Here is a 20,878-nt window from a genome sequence, read left to right on the forward strand (position 1 = left end):
CTGAGGGGTCCAGTCCTGGTGGGCTTGTGCCCCTGGGGCTTCAGTTGGTGTCCTTTTATCATCCTTGCCCCTCCTGCGGGTGGGCACTTGAACTCCTCAGGTTAATGAACAGTTTGTGAGCCTTTGAGCTTGGGGGTAATTTGTGGAGTGACTTCTCCTTCCCTGCAGACACTGCCATTGTTTGATCTTTGTATCAGAAGAGCTTATCAGAACCGGGAGCTGCACACCTCCGTTGCTGATGTCTGAGCTGATGGGCTTTTTGCCTTGGCTCCTTGCTGTGCAGGGTTAGTCTTTAAGCAGAACTTGCCCCACTGCAATGTTTGAGACATTAAGTCTTTCGGTCTCTCACAGCCTCGTGTCAAGAGCTTACTGGGAAACAGCAGAGAGCATCAATGTTGGATGGATCTAAACCTATTGCATCTTTGGACAACTGGAGCTGGTGCCAGGATCCCGTTTGCTGGGATGGGAAATGTTGATGTGGAGTTGCAGGCAGCTGTGCCATGCAAATGTGCTGCTTTTTGCTTGGTGCTTCCAATGCAGGCAGGGTCACAGCCCTGCGAGCGATGTCCTCCTTACCTTGGGGTTGCCAGGGACTCCTGGTTTTCCCTGGCTGAGTGCAAATGCAACTTGCACACAGTGTCAGGCAAGAGCATCTCCTCTTGGGAACTCAAGGGCTCGCTTTGGATAAATTAGCAGTATTAGCCATTGTGTTGCTGAGCAACCCTGTGGGCAGCCTGTGGTGAAGGAGGTGGCTGTGAATTCGAGAAGGATCCATGTCTCCTGCTGGCTCTAATCAAGGTCCTGGCCCTGGATGCAGATTGCAGCCTGGTTTGGCTGCTTCTCTTAACTTGAGCCCTGGATGAATGTTTATAATGCTGTAGTGTTCATAGCTTCCATCCAACAGTGTTTGCATTTGTTCCTAGTGCTTTGATCATGGTAATAAATCCCAGCTCCTCTGGCAAATTGAATCTTACCTAGGAGGCTATGAGTGTTGTTAGCACTGATGGACTGAGGTGTTCTGCTGTCTCCTGTCTTCCTCCAGCTCTGCAGGACTGTGCCACCTTTTCTCGGCAATGCCACTTGCCCATTTTGGGATCATGTCCAGGGAGGTGAGAAGTTTTTCCTCTTTCTCTTGGACTGCCTGAGCCAGCAGCGCTGGTGCTGTACTGGCAGCAAGTGCTTGGGATGCCAAAGCAGCACATTGTGGGCTGAGAGTGCTGGTGCTGTGGTGGGGGAGAGGTCACCTGGATATCCTGCAGGTGGGTCCTGAGGGTGACAAACTGCTCTCCAAAGCTTAAGCCCTGCTACAGTGAAAAAAATAACTTCTAAATTTGCCTTGTTTCTAGTTCATCCTGGCTTAGAGAAGGTAACACGCTTGGGCCTACTATTCTAAAGCTGTTTCTAGTCTTGGGTGTCCCATGGCCTTGGGTTGAGACTTTTTAAAAATTAAGGTGAAAATTTGGTTCCTCAGAAAGGGAGTCTCAAACAGAACGAGAGCCAAAGCCTGGCACTGCTGAGCAGTGAGGCTGCAGCCAGTCAAAAGCAGGCAAGGAGAAGTTTCTGCATGGGTTTGCGTGAGTCTCACTGAGGACAGACACTTGGCTGTTACTGTTCTGGCTCTGCGATCAGAAAGGTGCCACCTGGGGCAGCCATGGTGGTGGAAATAGGCTGTTTCAGACCTTCCCTGGTGAGGGTGACAGGTACATTGAGTGTTAGCATTCACGAGAAAACCCAGCTGTCCCCTAGCCAGGGGTGGGACTTAGCTGGGGAGTCTCTTGCTTGTGTGTTCCAAGGTCCCAGGGGCATGTGTATTCTGCTGCAGGCCCAGGATCAGCAGGTCAATGAGATCTGCTACATTCAAAGGATGCTGTAAGGGAATAGCTTTGCAGAACTGGGCTGTCCATGGTGAGGTGTGATGGTTCTGAAATCCAGGCTTGGGCATGCAGAAAGCCACTATCTGCTGCAACCTTATTGTTGGTTGAAGGTTAATTCCCTTGAGATCTGTCCACGTTGCTTCTAGCTAAGCTAATGAGGCTGGGGCTGTCCTGACCAGTGGCTCATCTCTCAGATCTGCTGTCCCAGCACTGCCTGTGAGAAATTCCAGCAACTTCCATCATAATTTGCTGGTCCCTGAAAATCCTGCATTGGTTTTGCATGTTGCTTCTGAAGGCTGATTTGAATGGTACTAACATTTTGATCTCTGCTCTTGTTTGCTGCCTACTCCCCTGACCTGCTTTGCACTGTGACTTTCTTCTGCTGGCTGTAGCCTGCAGTTCCCCAACATCAGTCTCCATTAGGTGACACCTCTTTACCAACATTTACATGCTCAGTATACAATCAGGTAATTGCTGTGCGATTTCACACCCAGGTGATTTATTGCAAGCTCATCCAGCCAGAGACTATAATAATTAATCTGTAAATTAAGCTTGCTTTTAAATTAAGCCATGTTTTATAGTAGCATGATGGGTAACTGCTAGTTCTTCATATTTAGAGGGTGGTGTCACTTGCTTCTCCCACCCAGACAAACTGTAGTGGCTTTAATGAGGCTTTCATGTATCCCATTTTCCCAAGCACTGGGGACCCAAAGCAAAGATCGATCTTGGGGCATCGAGAGCAAAGGGTGTGGTGATGCCATTCATTGGAAGCCATCTGTACCAGGAACTGACTGCCAGGTGAATCAGACCACCTCACTCACCAGGCTGAAAACTAATCTTAATCCCAAACTTTGCCTCTAATCCCCTGATGTTGGATTTGACTTAAAATAGCTTGAGAATAAGGGAAAAAGAAGATTTAATTTTTGCTTGTTTTGCAGCTTCAACAGGGCTACATCTCCCTGATCCAGCCAGGAGAGTCAATAGGTCTTAAATGAGCAATGCTTGGTATAAATACCTCAGTAAATACCAAATGCCTTTTTGGTTTTCTGCAGCTATTAAGACTTTGGGAGGACACTAGAATCATATAGGTCCTTCTCTCAAGAAGGACAAAAGCCACTGAGAACTGAGTGGTGTCAGCAGTCGGAAGTTCAGCACTTCTGCAAAAACAGCCCTTTCTATGCAATATGTGGTTGGTCTAAATTTTAAACCCTTCCTACCTTTCTCTTTGTTTGATTTCCCCTTAAGTGAATCCTTTCAGAGATGCTTGTTAATTCATCTCCATTTGAACGAGGTTGGGGGGGGAGGTTCTTGGGAGCTCTTGGTGTCTGTAATGCTAAACACTAGCTATATGGGTTATCTCACTCTGGCAGCCCCTCACATTGTGGCTGGCTTCCCCCCTTCCTCCTGCAGCTGGGAGCCCAGGTCCCACTCATTCATTCATTCATTAATCCCTTTCATTCCCTGCTCATTTGTTCATATCCTTTGCAGCATGGGGAGAAAATTGCAATCCTGAGAACAAATAGGAATTCATCTTCTCTTTGGAAATAAAAGCCGGTCCATTTAAATTGTTTGTTCTCTTTGAGATTTGCCTGTGTGCAGATGAGGTGGAGGTCTTCTATAATAGAGTTGAAGCCTTGGTGCTGAGCAGGGACAATAGGAGGGAACCCATCCCTCTTCCTTTTGTATCACACTCTCTCCCTGTGCCTCCCCCCAACCCCCAAGAGGATCAGATGAATTTTCCAGGGCAGATGGATCAGTTTTAATGATGTGCTTCTGTGCTCTTCTGGCCTCCAGTAAACATGATTAAAGCAAAGAGATTTGCTTAATTTTTTTTTTTTTGAAGACTGCAAATTTACTATGTGGCTCCTGCTGGGCAGCATGGCCACTGCTGCAACATTTATTTCAGCCTATGCTTAGGGTTGTGGGTCCATGTGATTTTTGTCTGCCAGGACGTTGAACCTTTTCCTGGCTGTGTGTGCACAGAGAACCCTGGCAGTTCAGGAGGGCACAGGGTCCAGATCCAAAAGCCTGCTCCCCTCCCACAGGCATGGGAAAGCGTGGGACTCTTGGCTTCTTGGACCTCTGGGAGGAGAAGATGGCAGTGGCATCTCTCTGTCTCCTGCCTCATTCCAGCTGATCCCTTCTTTTAAGCTTGTTTTATGCTGGGAAATCATAAGCTGTGCCTGCAACTTTGCTGGATGAGCAGTTTTGATTCCAGACAAAAAAAAGACACTGGAGCTCACCCTGTCCAGCTTCCCACCAGAGCTGGGGGCAGAGCATGCACCTGTGGGGATCGGGGCTGTCCTGAGTTGAGCAATCTGCAGAGACCAGTGAGCCCAAGCTCCTGGTCTGTGGTGGCTACCTGGGGGCAAGGGACCTCCTGCAGAGCCTGAGCTAGGCTGCTGGCATCGGTGGGGGAAGAAGGTTTGGGGAACTTGCTTTGTTGAGTGGAGGCTGATCCTGTTCCCTTGCGAAAGCAGAATGGAATAAATCCTCCCAGGATGGATTTGAACAAGCTATTTAGCTAATGCAGCCCATTAAGTGATCCTTAAAATGTAGGTTTCCCAATTTGCAGAGGTGTTGAGCTGCTCAGGTGTTTGAGGTGCTCTGGAAGTGGCTGCTGCCTTCTGAAGTGTCTCAAAAGCTGAGCAGATCCTTGAATGTCTTGTCCCTGTCTCTTACAAGGGACATGTTTTCCAGTTTGAACAGTCACCAGCTGTGACATTTACTGTCCGAAAAGCTTGTGAGAGTAATGAACCCTGGAAACTGCTTATCTGTCTTTTGAAATAAAAATGTTTTTGTCCTGGAAACCAAATGATACCTTGCACTTAGCAAAAAGAACTAAAACATACTACATCTCAAATGTCATCTGCTCATAGAACTGCTTTTGAAGAACCTGCAAAGCAGAAATTGTTTAATGTGTGATGGGGTTTAGTTAGTATCACTTTCTGGAGGGCAATATAGTGAATTAATTCTTGCAAAGTGGGCTTAGGAGTCTTTGCTTTGGACAACCCCTTTCGCCTCCATCCATCCAAGTGAAGTAGTGCTGTCATTTCTGTAGGATGTAGCTTGCCTTATAGGATAAAGGTGACTGTTACCTGATGCTGGTAGTCCTTCACTGCCTCTCTGCCACCACCTTCATCCCCCACTGTGCTTGGAACACTAGATAATTTTGCCTATCAGTTTGGGAAAAATTTGTCTACAGCAGTGCTGGAGAGTGAAGACATCCAGAAACCTGTCCTACATTGCTGCCTAATAGTGTGCTCGTGCTGGAGACTCACCACCCCGTGGGGACAGAGCCACTGTGATCCCCCAAAGGAATGTCTGCAGCATGTTGAGCTGCTGTCTGCCTGCACAGCTACTGGGAAAAGCACTGCTGACTTTTTCCTTCTCTGAAATCTCTCACTTCCACTTTTTACCACCCTAATTCTCCATGGGTAAAAGCATGAGTCTCCAGCTTGAGCTGAATGATTAAACCAAGCCATTGTGAGCAGCTGTCGCTCAGCTTGCAGCTGGGAGCGGGATCCTTTCTGGAGGATGCAGCACACAGAACTGGGCTGACCTCAGCTGCAAAGGGCATCTCTGAAGTTTTGCATTGCTCTGACAACTCAGAGGCTAAAACTCCCCAAAGTCTTGCTGCTCTGTGCGATTCATGCGCTCGGGCTTTGCATCTCGGCGCTCCAGCTTCTCACCTCTGGTTAGAGGCAGCATGGCAACTGTGGAGCCTTGCGCTCTGCAACCACCGCCAGTAAATCAGCCAGAAAAGAGCTGTTTCCATTTCTTGTTTAAAAACGCTGGCTGCACTAAAAATACCTCTGCCCCTGCAACCCAGACAGTGAATGGAGGAGTTGGCGGGGGCTGCAGGGCCCCAGCAGGCTGTTTAGCATGACAATACATCTCTCTAATTGTCCATATGCAAGGTTTGGTGCTGGGTGGATGAGATTAAGAGGCTGGTTGGTGATTCATAGCTGAGTCACGGGTGCTTTGGCTGGAGGGAAGTGTTGCCCCCCAGTTGGAGCAAGGGGAGAGGATGGAATTGAGCTCTAAACTTCAAACCATGTGAGGTCAAGGGTGTCCTTCCACAAAGGTCTCAGGAGGTGCTTGCTGCTGAAAGATGTCCAGCTTCCTTGTGTGGCTGGCTCCTTAGCAAACTAGCAACTGGCCTGAGTTGGGTTCAATGTGTGCTAATTAATCCTTAGCTGTTAACCGCTGCACAAATGCAGTTCTGTTGCCCCATCTTCAATGTAGGATGACCTGGCCCTGCTCAGATATAAAGGATTTTCTGGTTTTGCAGCTCTTTAAGGATAAAGAACATGAAAGGTTGAGCTTTAATTGTGGCTTTAAATGAATTTAAATCTCTTGAAAAAACTGCAGGTTGAAGTAGAGATTTGAGATGAGACAGTGCCTTGCTGCAGGGACAGCTGGTTTGGCAGGCTGGAGTCCGGGGTTTGGGGTGTCTATGGAGAGGCCAGAGCTTGGCTGCCTTCTTGCAGGGTTAAAATTGGATGAGGAGCTGCAGCTGCTGCTGGGCAGAGTCTGTCTTTCAGCTGGAAGACTGAATGGCTGTGGAGGTCATTTCCCTCCTCAGTTGGTCTGCAACAGTGCTGCCTGGTTGCTTCTCCTCCACCACTTTAACTTGTAAGAGAAATGAGTTCCTGGAGCTGTTGCTTGGTGTTTCTTTTGAGAAGTGGGGAAATGCTAATGGGAAAATACAACACTTTCCCCTCACCAGTCCTCTTAGTTTTGAGTTAAAATGCATTTAGGCTCCTGGGGGGAAGAGGAGTGCTTCCAATGTGGTAGTCGGTCTTGGTATTTAATGTAATTTCATGGCCTGTCTCGAAAGGCCTTATTAACAAGGTAGGGTGTGAATTCAGTGTGAAGGCACTAGGAACAGCACTGCCTACAGCAGCAATGTGCGTGGTGATGCAGTCATAGTCCTGGTCTAGTTGTTTGGTTTTATTTTTAACTACCATTGCCTTCAGAGGCAGCATCCCTCTCAGGGTGGAGGAAATTATATGTGATCCCAGGGAGAGATTTGTCACACCCAGCACGTACTCCACTGACGCTGACCCTGCTATGGCAGAATCAAAATGCCAGAGGTTAGAGTTCTGTCACAGCCAGCACTAATAGTCAAGGATAAGAACCCAAAGTGACTCCTGGTAACAGGGTGGCAAGTGGGAGATAACCTCACAAGCACATCTCTCAGGCACCCTCCAGGTGTTTGGAGAGCTGAGAACTTGCTGCCATCTATGCTTGTAGCCCTTGAAAGGCTGGTTTCCTGCGCTGTGGGGGGAGAGCTTTGGAGGAGGAAGGATGCTGCCTTTGTTATTGGGTCGTAGATGGTGTCAAGTCTGTCTGACATTCCTCAGTTCTTGGGGGCTGCAGCATTGCAGGCATTAACTGGAGCAAGTCAGGCATTTATATTGCAATCATGCCCAAAAGGCCAGAACTGGAGATCCAGGATGGGAGTTGCTATGTCAGACACACAGTAAGATATAATGATCCTCTGGGCTTCCAGCCTTTTGCTGCCTAGGGAAAGGAGGAGGAAAAAACAAACCCCAGGTGTCTGTACTCAAACTAACAAATGGGCAGAGGCTGCTGTGTGCTGATGGGCAGGGCAGGAGGCACTCAGCACTGTGAGGTGAGCTTGTACCGCTGAGCCCTGCCAGCACAGCCCTTGGTGAGCTGAGCTGCCTCTCAGAGTCAAAAAAGACAAGCCCTCGCTCGCTGTGTGGATGCATGTGGGACGTCACTGGCAGGGGATGCAGAGCCAGACTGGGGAGCTCCTCAGCTTGCAGGCTGGAGGCCCCGTGAGAAGCAGTGTGGCCAAACCTCAGCATCTCACGGCTGTAATTGTTAAACCTGATGGAAATGGCCTTTTCTGCCCTGCCTTTGTGCAAAGCCATAGCTTCTGGGGAGAGCTAAAACTTGGTAACAGCATCCAACAGGAGCTCTAGTCTCTTCTCTAATGACTCACTGATATAGCTATCAGCTCATTACTGTGTGCTGCTCTGCCTAAATGGACAGTTAATTCGCTTGTAGCGAGCACTACTAGTTTGCATCCCTTGTCCACTTTGTTATTGATGTAACTGCACCCAGCCGCAAATTAATTGGCTGCTGCTTTGTTGGCCCAGAACAAATTGCTTGCAGATGTATCATAAATTCATAGATGGTAGACTAGATTGGCTGGGTGCTGGGTGTCCTCTACACCCCTCAGTATCAAACTGATTAACAACTTGTAGCGCTTGGAGGGAGGGAGGTGTGCTCCAGAGCAAAGTCATCACGGCCCTGGGTGCCTACAGCCTAGGGAGCTTGGGAGGGGGTGAAAATAGGAGGAGGATGGTGCTGGGTAACCTTTGAAGGTAACAGCTCTTTGTGGAAATAGCTTAGTGTCATTTGTCTTCCCTGCTGTGGCAGCTGGGGTCTGTGATGCAGAGATGCTGTGGGTCGGGGTGAGCCCTGTAGGCAGGGCAGAGCTGAGAGTGAGCTGTGGTCTGTCCGCTGTTGGAGCGAGGGTCTTGGTGTGGCTGGGCTTGAAGTGTTTTAACCTGCACGTGCAGGCTGGTTCTTTGGCTGGTTTATCTTCACACAGCACAAGCACAGCATAAGTGAAGTATTCCCTCTTTTCACGGCATTGACGAAAGCCTAATATCAATGATCTTAAATTAATGATATGTTGAAAGCTCAAGGCTAAGGGAGCAGGAATTAATATCCTTGAGACCTGTCTAGTTCTGCCTCTTCTGACACCTCCTAATTTTCCATGTAAATTGGCTTATGGATCTTTGGCTCAAAGGCTGTGTTGTGTGCTGGGGGAGTCTGGCGTGTCTGCTAGGAAATTATCCAGCGTAATGGCAGGGTTATAATTGTGCTGTAGCTATTCAGATCTGCCTCCCCTGTGTGGACGCCCTATCTGTGACTATCTGAATAATCACTGCATTTATAGCAGTTTAGCGTGCATTTCTGGTTTGTTAAATACTGTATGCCAGTATGCGACAGGCCCGTGTGTGCACAGTTGTGCTCATAATAAAACATGATGTTTAATCCTTCTGTTATATTGACTCAACTGTGCATGAACAGCAGGGATAGTTCTTACACACACACCTAGAAGAATAAGCTCAGGCTTCAGCTTATCCAAGTAAAGTCAAGTCACCCAGAATTTTGCAGGAAGTAAATAAAGGTGTGAGCACAGCTGCAGGGAAATCCATTCAAAAGGTATTGATTCACTAGATTCTGGATCTGTTACTGTACAACAGTGCAGACTGAAGGCTGTTTCTGACTTCACAGAAAATCAAATGTGGGGGTTGACTTTTAAAACTAATTGTACAATAGGGAAGAAAAGCTGTGCAAGTCATTCAATCAGCTGAAATTCATTCAGCTTTTAAATTAAAAAAGGTCTATTGACTAGCTGTGCTTTAAGTGCTGCTGATTTGAGGGCTGTGTAGCACAATGAGAACTTGTCCCTCTGCACAAATGTAATAAATAAAAACAAGATACGAAAAGAGCCGGTGTCCCTTTGCGCTACGAGTTTGTGATTGGAAAATTCCCTCAATTTGCACACAGCAATAGTCCTTACTTCTAAGGCCTGAGCTGAGGATGGGAACCATAGTAACATCAATAAAAAAATTCCCAGAAGAAGGGGAAGTTTTGCTGAAAAAGTGTCCCTGTTTGACCCTGGAAGATGGTTATGGAAACAAAGCTGTGCAAACCTGGAGGCACAGCTGGGTGTGGGCCAGCCCTGGTGGCTGTGCCTGTGATGGAAGCTCAGGGGGTGCTGCTGCCCCTTTCTCGATGCAGATCTGCTCAGCAGGCTGCTGGGATGGGCTCAGGCTCAGCTCAACAAAGCTTGGCAGTTGCTTTCAGGTAGATGTGTATGAGGGCAGTGACCTTTCCTAAACCCAGGATTGAGAATTAAGTCTTCGCTCGGTTCAATCGCCCAACTTCTGGAATATCTCAGCAGAGATGTTCTGAGCACCAGGTTCGTTCTGACCAGTTAAAATATTTTTGTCTATCAGGGAGCAAATTAAGATGGATATGTGCAGACCAGAAGCTTTTTTGGGCTCAGGAAGGACCTTTCGTTGTTATGTTAGATGGTTATGTTGCCAGCACCCCCTTGCTGACACTGAATGCTGCTTTATGCTTTGGTGGTTGTATTTAGTTTGCTGTATGGAGTGTTTCAGCAACAGCATGGCCAGGGCATGCCCCGGGAGGGGAGCCTGAACAGGTGCTGAACAGAGATCCTGAAGCCCCTACGCCAGCTAAACAGCAGTATTATAAGCAGCAGTCTCACAAGAAGCCAAAATCATCTGTCTGGACAGAGCTACTAACAAGGCAAATAAGTCTGTAATAGATTTTGGTAAAACTCACCTCTGGTTTTAATTAGCTCAATAATTCTATTTTTAAAGTCTGCTTGAAAGACTCAGAATTGACTTTGATTTTTCTTTTTTCTTTGTTTTCCTCCCTAGGAGAGAGTAGCAGAAACTAACTTCTGGAGGTGGTCTATTTAAAAAAGGACCAAACCCACAATTTTTTTCTTTCATAAAACAACAAGAAGATTGTTTCCCTTTGGCTACTCTTCCCTCAGTGCTGAAATTGGCTGGCTCTCTGAGTCTCCAGTACCCATTGCTCCTTCTGGAGCTTAAAACAAGCCCCCCAGGGGTACTGCTGTTTTTTTTTTTTTCTCGACTGTTTCCTCTTCCAGAGTGGCACAAATGGTGCTGACTGGTCTCTTTCCCAAGACCTTAGAGCTTTGCATCTCTGTCACTGCCCAGTGCCTGTATCATCACCCTTGGTCATGGATCTTTTTGATTAAAGATGTCTTCTACTTATTTGATGAAAACTGACCAACTTTGTCCAGTTGACACACACATCATTGTGGTGTCCTGACCTTGGAGGCTGGTGAAAACCTTTCCTGGGAACCTAAAGGGAAACATTTAAGTAGAAGTCCAAGGGGAAAAAGTCAGGTCAGGGGTCAAAAAGAGGAAAGAAATTTATGCCAAACTATTGAGATGTTTTTACCTTGTGTTATCTCCCAGGGCATCTCATTTTAAGCCAGAGTGTGTGAGACAGACTGCTGCAGAGGTTGCTGCTTCCTCTTGCAGTCTGTGGAGCAAAGACGTAAATGCTCCAGGGTGAGCAAATCACAGGGCAACAGTCAGGATCTGATGTGTCTTACTGGAATATATCACCACCACTGTGAGCACCAGTTTCTCCAACTGTAGAAAGGGGGATAAATTCATTTATGTTCCTTCTGCAAGTTATGAGCATGGAGTTATTAATGGTCATAACACACTCTAGTCCATGTTGCAGAAATGTCACCTAAGACAATTTTGCAAGCTTCAAAAATAGTATAGCATCTGCTAATCAATACTCATTCCCACTCCCTCTTCTCCCAACCAGCTACAACTCAAGGCTAATTTTTTTTCCCCTCGAGGTGTTTGCTGTTCACACTAATGCATCCTGAAATACAGCCACTGACACAAAAATATCAGACGTGATGTGAAGCAGCAAAATAGGGTAATATAAGCCACTTGCAGAGCCACTGCTGCCAGCTGTGTCCTCGTTATGTGTGACACTGTCCAAGTGCAGGCAGATGTCTCGCAGGTCACTGAGTGACTCTTGCTTTTAGACAGCAGTTTTTATTTTGGGAGTTAATAAAAGCATCGAGTCATAAAAGTTCCTATTTGGATTTCACAAGGACCAAACCTTGTTTTAGCCTTTCCTTTTTTTCTGTTTCTTCATTCTTTCATTTGCTTAAAACTTCTGTAGTCTTCCCATTGTCCTTTATACTCCATATTTCTCAAAGCTCCCTTTAGCCTGAGATATATCAGCTTTCAGGAGTCAGGCATGTTTGATTGAAAGACTAATGGTAAGTTCAATTTTGTTTCCTGGTGCCCTGTTCTGCAGGAGCCAGCTCTTGTCCCTTTACCACCAGTACCACTGCCATCCCAATTCTTCCCTCTGTGTGGTGCTTTACAAGTCAAACCCAGTTTGGATAATACTGCCCTTTTCTAGCTCATCATCAAAGTGAGGAAGGAGCAGAGTAAAGGAACTGCAGAATTTGCTTAAAATTTGATTGATATCCTCAGGAGTTATCCCATTCTAGTTGATGGGAGGGTAAGATGGAGCAGCTTTTCTCCAGCTGTCATCTGGGATTGTTACTTCTTCCAAAATGAGACACGTCTTCAAAGCTTCCTTTGCAAATGAGTTGATGGACATCACCCAACAGCTTCTTGCAAGGGGAGCAATGTGATGTGGATTTTCTGCTTGTGGCTCTGAATGTTGGTGAGGTATCCTGATATGATTAATGCCATAGCTCTTTCCGTGGGAGCTGCAGTGAAGGGTTTCTATTGAAAATCCCATTTTTCCAGACCCTGCAGTAGCTGGACCGTATCCTGCTGCTTTCTGTTCTGAGGTGGCTGTGTTCTGGGGAATGTGTGTGCAGATGAATTAGTTTCTGCAGAGTTTTTTATGGAAAATATGTTATGTTCCAGAATATGAACTGCTGCTTAGATAGTAACTTCGTGAACTGCCTGTATTGTCTTTGGGGCCTTCCATCACACTTGTAACATCTAACACAGTAGCAAAAGGGTCAAAGCATTTCTACAAAGATCTGGTGCTCCTGCAGCATTATTTGAGTCCCTTTACCACATGAACAGTCAAATACAGAATTTAAAATTTGGGCTTCTGCACTGAGCTGTCACAATTGCAGTTCATTAGTATTGATATTTCCTCTTTAAAGAAGAGATTAAACATTCCTGAAAAATGCTCCTGACAGATCTAATGTATTGCAGCTTGTTACTGGTTGCAGAAGCTTGTTTTCTGCTAGTAATTATGTAATTCAGCTGCATGTCACTTAGTCAATCTCATACTCATCTAAAGCAATACCCTCACTGCTGGGTCATCTCTCACAGCCCACGAGATGTATCTGATATCTTTGCAGCTATTGGAATAAGCACATTTTAAAGAATTAGTACAATGAGGTGATTTGCGGAGATTAAAGAAACAGAAGTTATGTCCTGGCTTTAATACATCAAGGCTCAACTGATCTGCCTGATCCTGGCAGGCTTGTCAGTGCTGCAGCTTTTATCTGACACTTGTAATGCTGCAGACAAGTGTTTCTGGTAACTTTGTCTTGGATCACCCACTACTCTTTTCTGGTTTCCTTTCGTGTGCTAAAGGACAGAGTCAAGATAAGCAGTTGCTTTTCTCAGCAGTCCTGTAGATTTTATCTGAGATGACAGCCTACACTTTCCAAGGATAAAATGGTCATCGTTATTCTCCCGTTTCCAGCCATCATCTGAGGTTTGGTCATTAATACTTGTAAAGCATTTGAAATTATTAGACTTGAGGAACTAGAGCACAGTAACATGTCAGCTTTCCTTCTTGGCAGCTCATTTTGGTGGTGAAATCAGAGCCCCGAGATGTCAAACTCCACTCTTGGGCAGCCACAGAAGAAGCTTTTGGCGTGACTCAGACTTTGTTTTGCTTGGCTTTTCTCTAATCCCATGTCATTAATTTCAGTGGAGGCAGTGGTGTGAGTGAGAGCAGACTCTGGATTTCCTCCTGTGGTCGAGCAGTAAAGGGGGTCTGAGGCTGCCTGTGCAACTGGCCTGTTTCCTTGTCCATGGACTGTTCAGTGCCTGCGATTACCCAATGAGCGTTAACCTCTTGGATGTGTGTGTGCGATGTGTAGGGTGCTGTCCCATCTTGGAAAGGATTAAATACCTGTCTGAATACAGCTGCTGAGGCTGGATGGTACTCACGTCCCTTTGGAGGGTCAGTTTGGTCCCAGGGCATGTTTGGCCGTTCAGGGCAGGTTCCCTGGTTAACTGTTGTTCTAGGAGTGAGTTAGAATATGGATGTGTGGAAGGGAGCTATGATACAGAAACACAGCAGAGCGCTTGGTGCCTGGTCCACAGCCATCCCATGTCTGCCCCCCCCACCCAGTGGCGTATGTCACAGCTGCTGTATTTAGATCTTGGTTTATAACCTCCTCCCCATTCACTCTTTTCAAGCTTTTCCTCTCCAAGCACAGATGATAACTCGTGAAGTTTCACTAATGTGTGAGTTGGGAATTATTGCTGCTAAAGAAACTTCTTTAGACTTGAGGAAACTAAAGCACCAGGAAGGAAAAGGGCAGACAGCCACAAAACATGGGCCTGAGTCTACCTGCCAGACCTGGCTGGAAACTGTTGTAAAGAAATAAGCAGACACTGGTGTAAACTGGGCCAAGTCTCAATATGCAGCTATGTGGCCAGCTCAGTGCAGCCTTGATTGAGACCACAGTGGTGTCCTCCCTCATCTCACATCTGTACACCAACACTTCATCTATGTGCTTTAGCCAAATCTGGAGATGAGAAAATAGCAGAATATTAATGGTGGAGCTCTAATCCACTCCTAGCAAGCCTGAGCTTGGACATGATGCCATGTGGACAGGGAAGATGATAAATCAGGCCACTGGTGTGGAGATGTGGGCCGTGAGTGGCTCACGTGTTAGCCAGTGGCCAGGAGGTGGGCTACAGATGCTCCCAGAGCACTTTTCCGAGTGATGGGATCCCCATTGGGCCCCATAACCTGACCTATAGGGTCTGCCAGCCTGAACATGGCTGCATACTTGGGGGATCATGGCTGCACTGTGGGATATAGTGTAGAGAGGGAGATGAAGTGCCCATCCAGCTCCCAGAAGCCTTGGGAAAGGCTCTCATTTGCATACCGTGGCAGTGTGTGATGCTTTCCTGCCCCAAAGGGTTGCCCAGCATCTCTGCAGGGTGGTCGTCTGTCTTCTGCATGCATGTTTCTTTGCTTTCACATCGGCACTGGTGCTGCAGGGAAGATGCCTGGCTGCTCTTCTGCTGCAAAGGATTTTGAAGATAAAGAAGTGTCTGGGGCACATAATTCCTTATGCTGGTTCATTTAAGAACTAACCACCCAGACCAGCTTCTTGCATCCTGTAGCCTTTGGCATACTAGGAGATCTTCTAATAGGACCAGAGGTCAAGCCAAAACCTGACTGTGCTCAGTATAGCCCTTTTCCCAACTGCATGCAAAGCTGCTCTGCTCCCCTTCTGTCTAAAACAAGGTGTAATTAGCTATGCTGTAGCAATATAATGAACAGTGGGCTGGATTTGCTTGGTAAAGCCTCCCAGAGCACACAGGAGACATCCTAATTACCCTGATTGGGCCATTATGATGCAAGGTTGATAGAGAGATGCTGGAATGTTGTTTTGCTTTTTTCTTTTACCCTGAGTCTCAGACTGTCAGGAAAAGAGGGGGGAGGTCTCATTAAAATCCCCCCAGGAAAGACACATCGTTTATTTCACACTGAACAATTGATGTTTCCCATGCTGCAGAAACACTGAATATTAATTCCAGCAAATGGGTCCCTTCTCATTGAGCTGCCAGTGTTTGTGTTCTTAAACCTAGAGATCGGGTCAGTACTGGCTGGGGGCTGTGGCTTGGCACAGTGCATCTCAGCCCAGGAGCAAATGTTTATGTGCTTTCTTCAGTGGCTGTGGTTAGCTGGGGAAAAGTATCTGGACTTGAATAAAAGCAAAGGACAGGCAACTTGCTCTCACTCTGAGAGGTGACATTTTTTTTCCCCCCCTTCTGAAGGGGATTTCCCCGTTGATAACACAACAAATTTATGTTTCCAGAGCACTTGGAGGTCTAAGGTGGGGATTGTGATCTAGGAGGTTATAATGACTTGACCTTTAAATAAAAAAAAAAAAAGGGGGGGGGGGGCAAAAATTAAATCCCTAAAATGCTTTGGCAAGTTGAAATCCAAAGTCTTCGTTTATGAGCAGGCAGGAAGGAGGACAGGGAGCCCTGACATGAACAGTCTGTTCCTTTCAAAACCTGCTTCCATTTCTTGGTGGGAGTGACCTGGCTGCTGGAGAAGGTGTACCTCCAAGAACCACCCTCCTGATGGAATAAGTCAATGAGAGCTTTATGCAGCTTTTACCAGTGCTAACTTCACCCACCATTTCCACCACCATGTTTATCTCTATCGAGTCCTCTATGCCAAAATGTTAGTGTTTGGCTTTCTGAGGTCAGGCCCCATGGGAGAAAAGGTACTCGACTGCATCCCTGAGTCTGCAGTGGGATGTGGGTATAAGAAGCAGCACTGCTCCTGGATGAGGTAGGAGTTTTCTCCTTGCTGTGGCTGCTTAAGGAGAGCTCTGCTTTCTCTTCTGAAGTGTCTGGTGGAGCAGGGCATGGCAGCCTGGTGTCACCAAACTGCTGTGCTTCCAGCAGCATGTGTAGGAAGATAATTGCAAGAGCTCCTTCAGACTTAGCAAAGGCAATTTAATAATAACCAAACACCAGAATAATTAAAATTATGTCACTGACTCTCAGCCTGCCTACCCTGCGAGTGGAAACCTGCAGGGAACAGAAAAGTGCAGGTTGGAGGGAAGGGCTGATTCATCTGTTAACTTAGTTTTAAGTGGAAGAAATAAGGTTTAAGGCCTAAGCCAAAACCTGTGTGTGTCACTGTAACTGGAGCTTGAAGTCACTGCCCTGAAGGTGTTTCTATGGAGCCAGACCCTGTAGATCTCCTTTCCTCATGCGGTGCCAGATGATGATGCACTCAGTACCTGGGGTAGAGTCTGTTCCCTGTTGTGTTAAAAACCCACTGACTGCTGTGGTGTAAACTCAAACTCACCTTGGTGTGACAGGCAGCAGAACTTGGCTCTTGTTTCCAGGGGACTAACCCTGTATGGACCTGCAAGACTGGGCCTTGAGCCTTCAGTGGTGCTTGTGTTGCTCAGCTGCTGTGCTTGAGGAGGGCAATGCTGACGTATGTAGTCTGCCTTTGCTTTGGAGAAGGAATCCTTCATACAAAGGTTTGACCCCAGGGAGCATTGACATTACTCCAGCATCAGGCTGCAGCATTTAGAAGTGGTGAAAGGTACTGAGCTGACAATCCTGGAGGCTTTTCTAATGTGCTTGTCCTCAGCACATCCAGAAGCGCTTATGAAAGCACCACTCTGTGCACCATCACATCTCATACTGAAATAAGCCAATTCTCAAGTGTAACTTTGCAGTTGTTGAAGCCCAGCTTTACCCTTCAGAAGAAGCCGGTGCCACTGCTCTCCCATGAGCTAGACTGGGAGATCAGGAGTGTCTATCTCCATAGCTGACACAACCGTACTGGTAGAAAGGTGCTGTGAGAGAAACAGCTATTGGGTCTGATACGATTGTAGGAGCTGTTTCCCAAATGGGATATGGGTAGGGCACAAAGGCTCTAAGAGCAGGGATCATCTCTTGTGCCTTCTGCAATCGTGGTCTATGTCTCTTAACAAATTAACAAAGGTTTTCCCTCCAGTGGTGCAGTGAGTTAGTTCCCTGTTCAAATGCTGTCCTGTAAATACAGCTTCAAAATATGGCTTCTGTTGCCTGGAGGCACTGAAAGGCCCCCGGGGGCTGTAGATGAGAAATCTCTCCCCCTTTATTTCTCTACTGCTGGTGAGACTTTCCTGTGTGCTGTCCCCTCCCCAGGCCCACAGCAGTGATTGAGCAAGTGGAAGGGCTGCAGGGGAGTGCGAGGGTTTAGCTGTGTTGATTTGCTAATGGGAGGTGAGCGAGAAAGGGCATTGCTGTATGGTCCCTGCGTCTGGCAGGAGGACTAATGCGAGTGGGCTGGGAATGTATCCGTACCTGCCACGTGGCTCCTCTCCCACCAGTGAGTCTGTTGAATGAAATGCATCCAATTAGCAGCCCAGGAGGATTGATGAAACACGATTAGTCAGGTTCTGGCTGTGTCCCAGGGGCCAGTGAGTCACCCCACCTTTCCCTCCTCCCCACCCGGCAGCCGCCAGCATTGCGCTCGCTCTCCATCACGGCTGCAGTTTGCTCCTGAGCAGGTTTAGTTGTGCAGAGACTTCAGGTGGAGAAAGATGTCTGGAGAAGGATGTCACCAGTCTGCTGCCTAGCAGGGCTTTGGGGACCTCAGCTCCAGCTTGTCCTTAGTGCTGATTTGGCAGAGCTGTGGCTGTGGGGAAGGCAGGAGTATATGGCGCTGCCTGGTGTGGACACAGGGATGTAGACAGTGGAAAAGAGGTAACTGAGAAGGATGAGCTGGGGACTGAATCCTGCAGAAACCAGCCAAGGAGGGCTCTGTCACTAGCTGGGAAAGTAGGAGTAGAAGTAACTGGGCCATCTGCCTCTTGTGAGAGTTTCTCAAGAGCAGAGCTGTGACATGTGGCTTCAGTTGCACCTCTAAGGACAAGGAGAAGGAAGAGGAGGGAGTGGAAAGTGAACCCATCTGTCTTCCTGCTGTCTGACGATGCAGCTCGCAAACACACAGAAGTGCTGGCAAAAAGAGCTGAGGAAATTTGTCTCATCCAGTGTAGCAGGCTGTTGATCCGAACAACTAGATTGAATAGTTTCTTTCTATCACCCTTTGGTTTAGGGGGTGCTTTTCACCCTAGTTATTTAGCTGGATTTCCCTTAGTTTCTCTCAAGTGAGAGAGACAATGGGCTGTGTATGGGAGGCAGGACTGCAGGGCTGCAATGTCTCTGTGCCCTTCTCACCATGCCTTTCAGATGGACCTCACAGCACTTCGGGCTGCCTATCTCTGCACAAGTAGCTGTGTCCTTTTCTACTTAGTGATGCCTTTTATTCAAGCTCTGCCATTAGTAACCGAGGTACTGAGATGGGGGGATCACATAATAAATACAAAGAGCAGAACAGACAAAGAGGTAAAGCTGAACGCAAACTGGAACGTCAACAGACTCTCTGACTTAAAGCCAGCTCTGAAAAATAGGCAAAAGGGGTAGGGTGTTTGGAGTAGGTCACACCAAGGTGCACAGAGACTGTTCAGATACTGAAAGGCCTTGCCTTACCCCCTAGGTAGGGAGACACCTCTGAAGGCCTTTGATTGAAAGGTTTGTCTTCAAAGGAGAGGTTCTTGTTCATCTTCCCCTGTGCTTTGGGGTGATTTAGGGAAGATGGCAAAAAGCTATGTGCTGTCTGTGTTCTTTGCTGCTTTGCTTGCTTGTCTGTACCTCTCTTCCCAACCTCCCAGTGCATCCACAGGTATCTACATCCTTGTCTTCCCGAGGTGCATTTGCCACAGCTTTTATGGATGTATGTGGAAAGGAAGGGACCCCACAGCCAGTATTTGGACATCTGGATTAGGAAACCCCTTGGGAACAGGCATGAGGGAATGACAACTCTGAGCCTTTGTCAGGGTACTGGGAAGGGGCAGGTGCCTCTGCTGGGACACCGGCTAAATGGGAAGCCTTGTCCTTGGTGTTGGGACCAGGTCCCTCTAGCATGGCTTTCACTTCACATAGATGAGATCTAGAAGGACTTCAGCCTGGGAAGGTGCCTGTGTACTGTGCCTTGACTTCAGTGTGCTGAGATCTGGAAAAGGTCTACTCCACAAAGATCCTTTCAAGTGTTGCACTAGGTGGTGCTGGTCTCTCTTCTTGGTTAGCCCACAGTGCCCCCGTAGTTTTTAGCACGTGGCTTGGCCACACTGGGTCAGACTGACTCACTTCAGACAGGAACAGACTAGTTAAACCATAAACACCCCTTTACTGCGTAAGCAAGATAGTATCTTCAGCGTGCTGCTTTCTGAGAGCTTTGACAATTCAGTCTGTTTTCACTTCTCTCATACTTTCCTCATTGCTACTATTAAAGGAGGAGAAAAACCCACCCAACCATTACCACCTCCTTTCACAGATAAGTGTGCCAGTTCTCCCTTTCACTTCCTTATGGGAGAAAGGTAACACAATAGCTTCCCTTGTCCTGAGAGCAAGTCTGGCTTGGCACAGCACGCATCTTCCTTGACCTTCGCTCCTGAGCCCTCTGGGGAGAGTACTGACCAAAGAGCAAAGCAGATCCATGAAAACCAGCAGGTGAAAATTCCTGGCAGTTAAAATGGGGCAAAGACTTTAAAGTCATAAAGCTTGAAAGCTCTCTATGTGTCTGGCTGGGTTTATTGCCCAGGGAAGCAGGGGCGAAAAATTTGCAAGACACCATACAGTTGTGGTGTGGATGTGCTGTTGCAGTGGGTGCAGGTTGACAGAGCATGGAATGAAAATACAGAGAGACCCTGTGAAGAGGTTTGTTCAATGACTCAAAAAGCAACATGATGCACCTGATGATGTCAGAAGTGCTGGTGTTGTACACCATCCTGCTTTGATCACCAGATGCAAGTGAGTGGCTGTGTTCTCTACGGGGTGTAGACTGAATTATTGGCTGTACTTAAACACCTGCGTGTGTGGCATGTGCGCATTAGGCGGACCCATAAGTGTGCATGTGGCTTAGAAAGTCTTGTGCAGGTGACACAGTTTTGGTGTGTAGGGGTGAATTTCTGTTCTGCGTATATTGTGGGTGGCTGGTGGCATGAAACCATAAGCATGGTAACAAATTCTTTTATGCTGTATGATATTTTTAATTCTTCTTTTTACTAAATTAATCTACAGTAACCAGTTCTTCCATGTTTGACAAAGTGTTGAACAATGCTGCACGGTCCCCTGGGAGCCCTGTGCAGGCTGTGTAATCCCCCACATTTAGCTGATGTGTGCTCTCTTTTCTCTAGTCTTTGTAATAAGCAAAGTTATTTGCTAGCCTCTGACTGTTAAAGACACATATACAAAACACAGACATTTAATTTTTCCTCTTTTAACTCTGTAAAGCATTTGTTATTTTGAGGAAGCTGCATGAGCAACTCTGCTTCCTCTGATCTGCCTTTTCACAGCTTTTTGCTCCACAGATCTCTGCACATTGTGTTTTTCAGTCATGTTTAAAACCCTCTGCCTGGGGTTCCCCGATGGCCATGCAGACTGTGAGGCACAAGAAAGCATGAGGAAGGAGCAGTGTGAAAAATCTGCTCATTGGCATGAAAAGCCACAAAGCTGGTGTTAGCAGCGGTAGTTTTGAGAATTGTTTGCAGTCCCTTGAAGCAGTGCAATTGTTATCTGCCTGATTTTGCTTGAAATATTTAGGATTAGCATCAAAATTAGCCAGTTCTTGAAAATGTCTTTGTTGCCAAA

This window comes from Accipiter gentilis, chromosome 10, assembly GCF_929443795.1.
Source record: "Accipiter gentilis chromosome 10, bAccGen1.1, whole genome shotgun sequence".
Taxonomy (NCBI): domain Eukaryota; kingdom Metazoa; phylum Chordata; class Aves; order Accipitriformes; family Accipitridae; genus Astur; species Astur gentilis.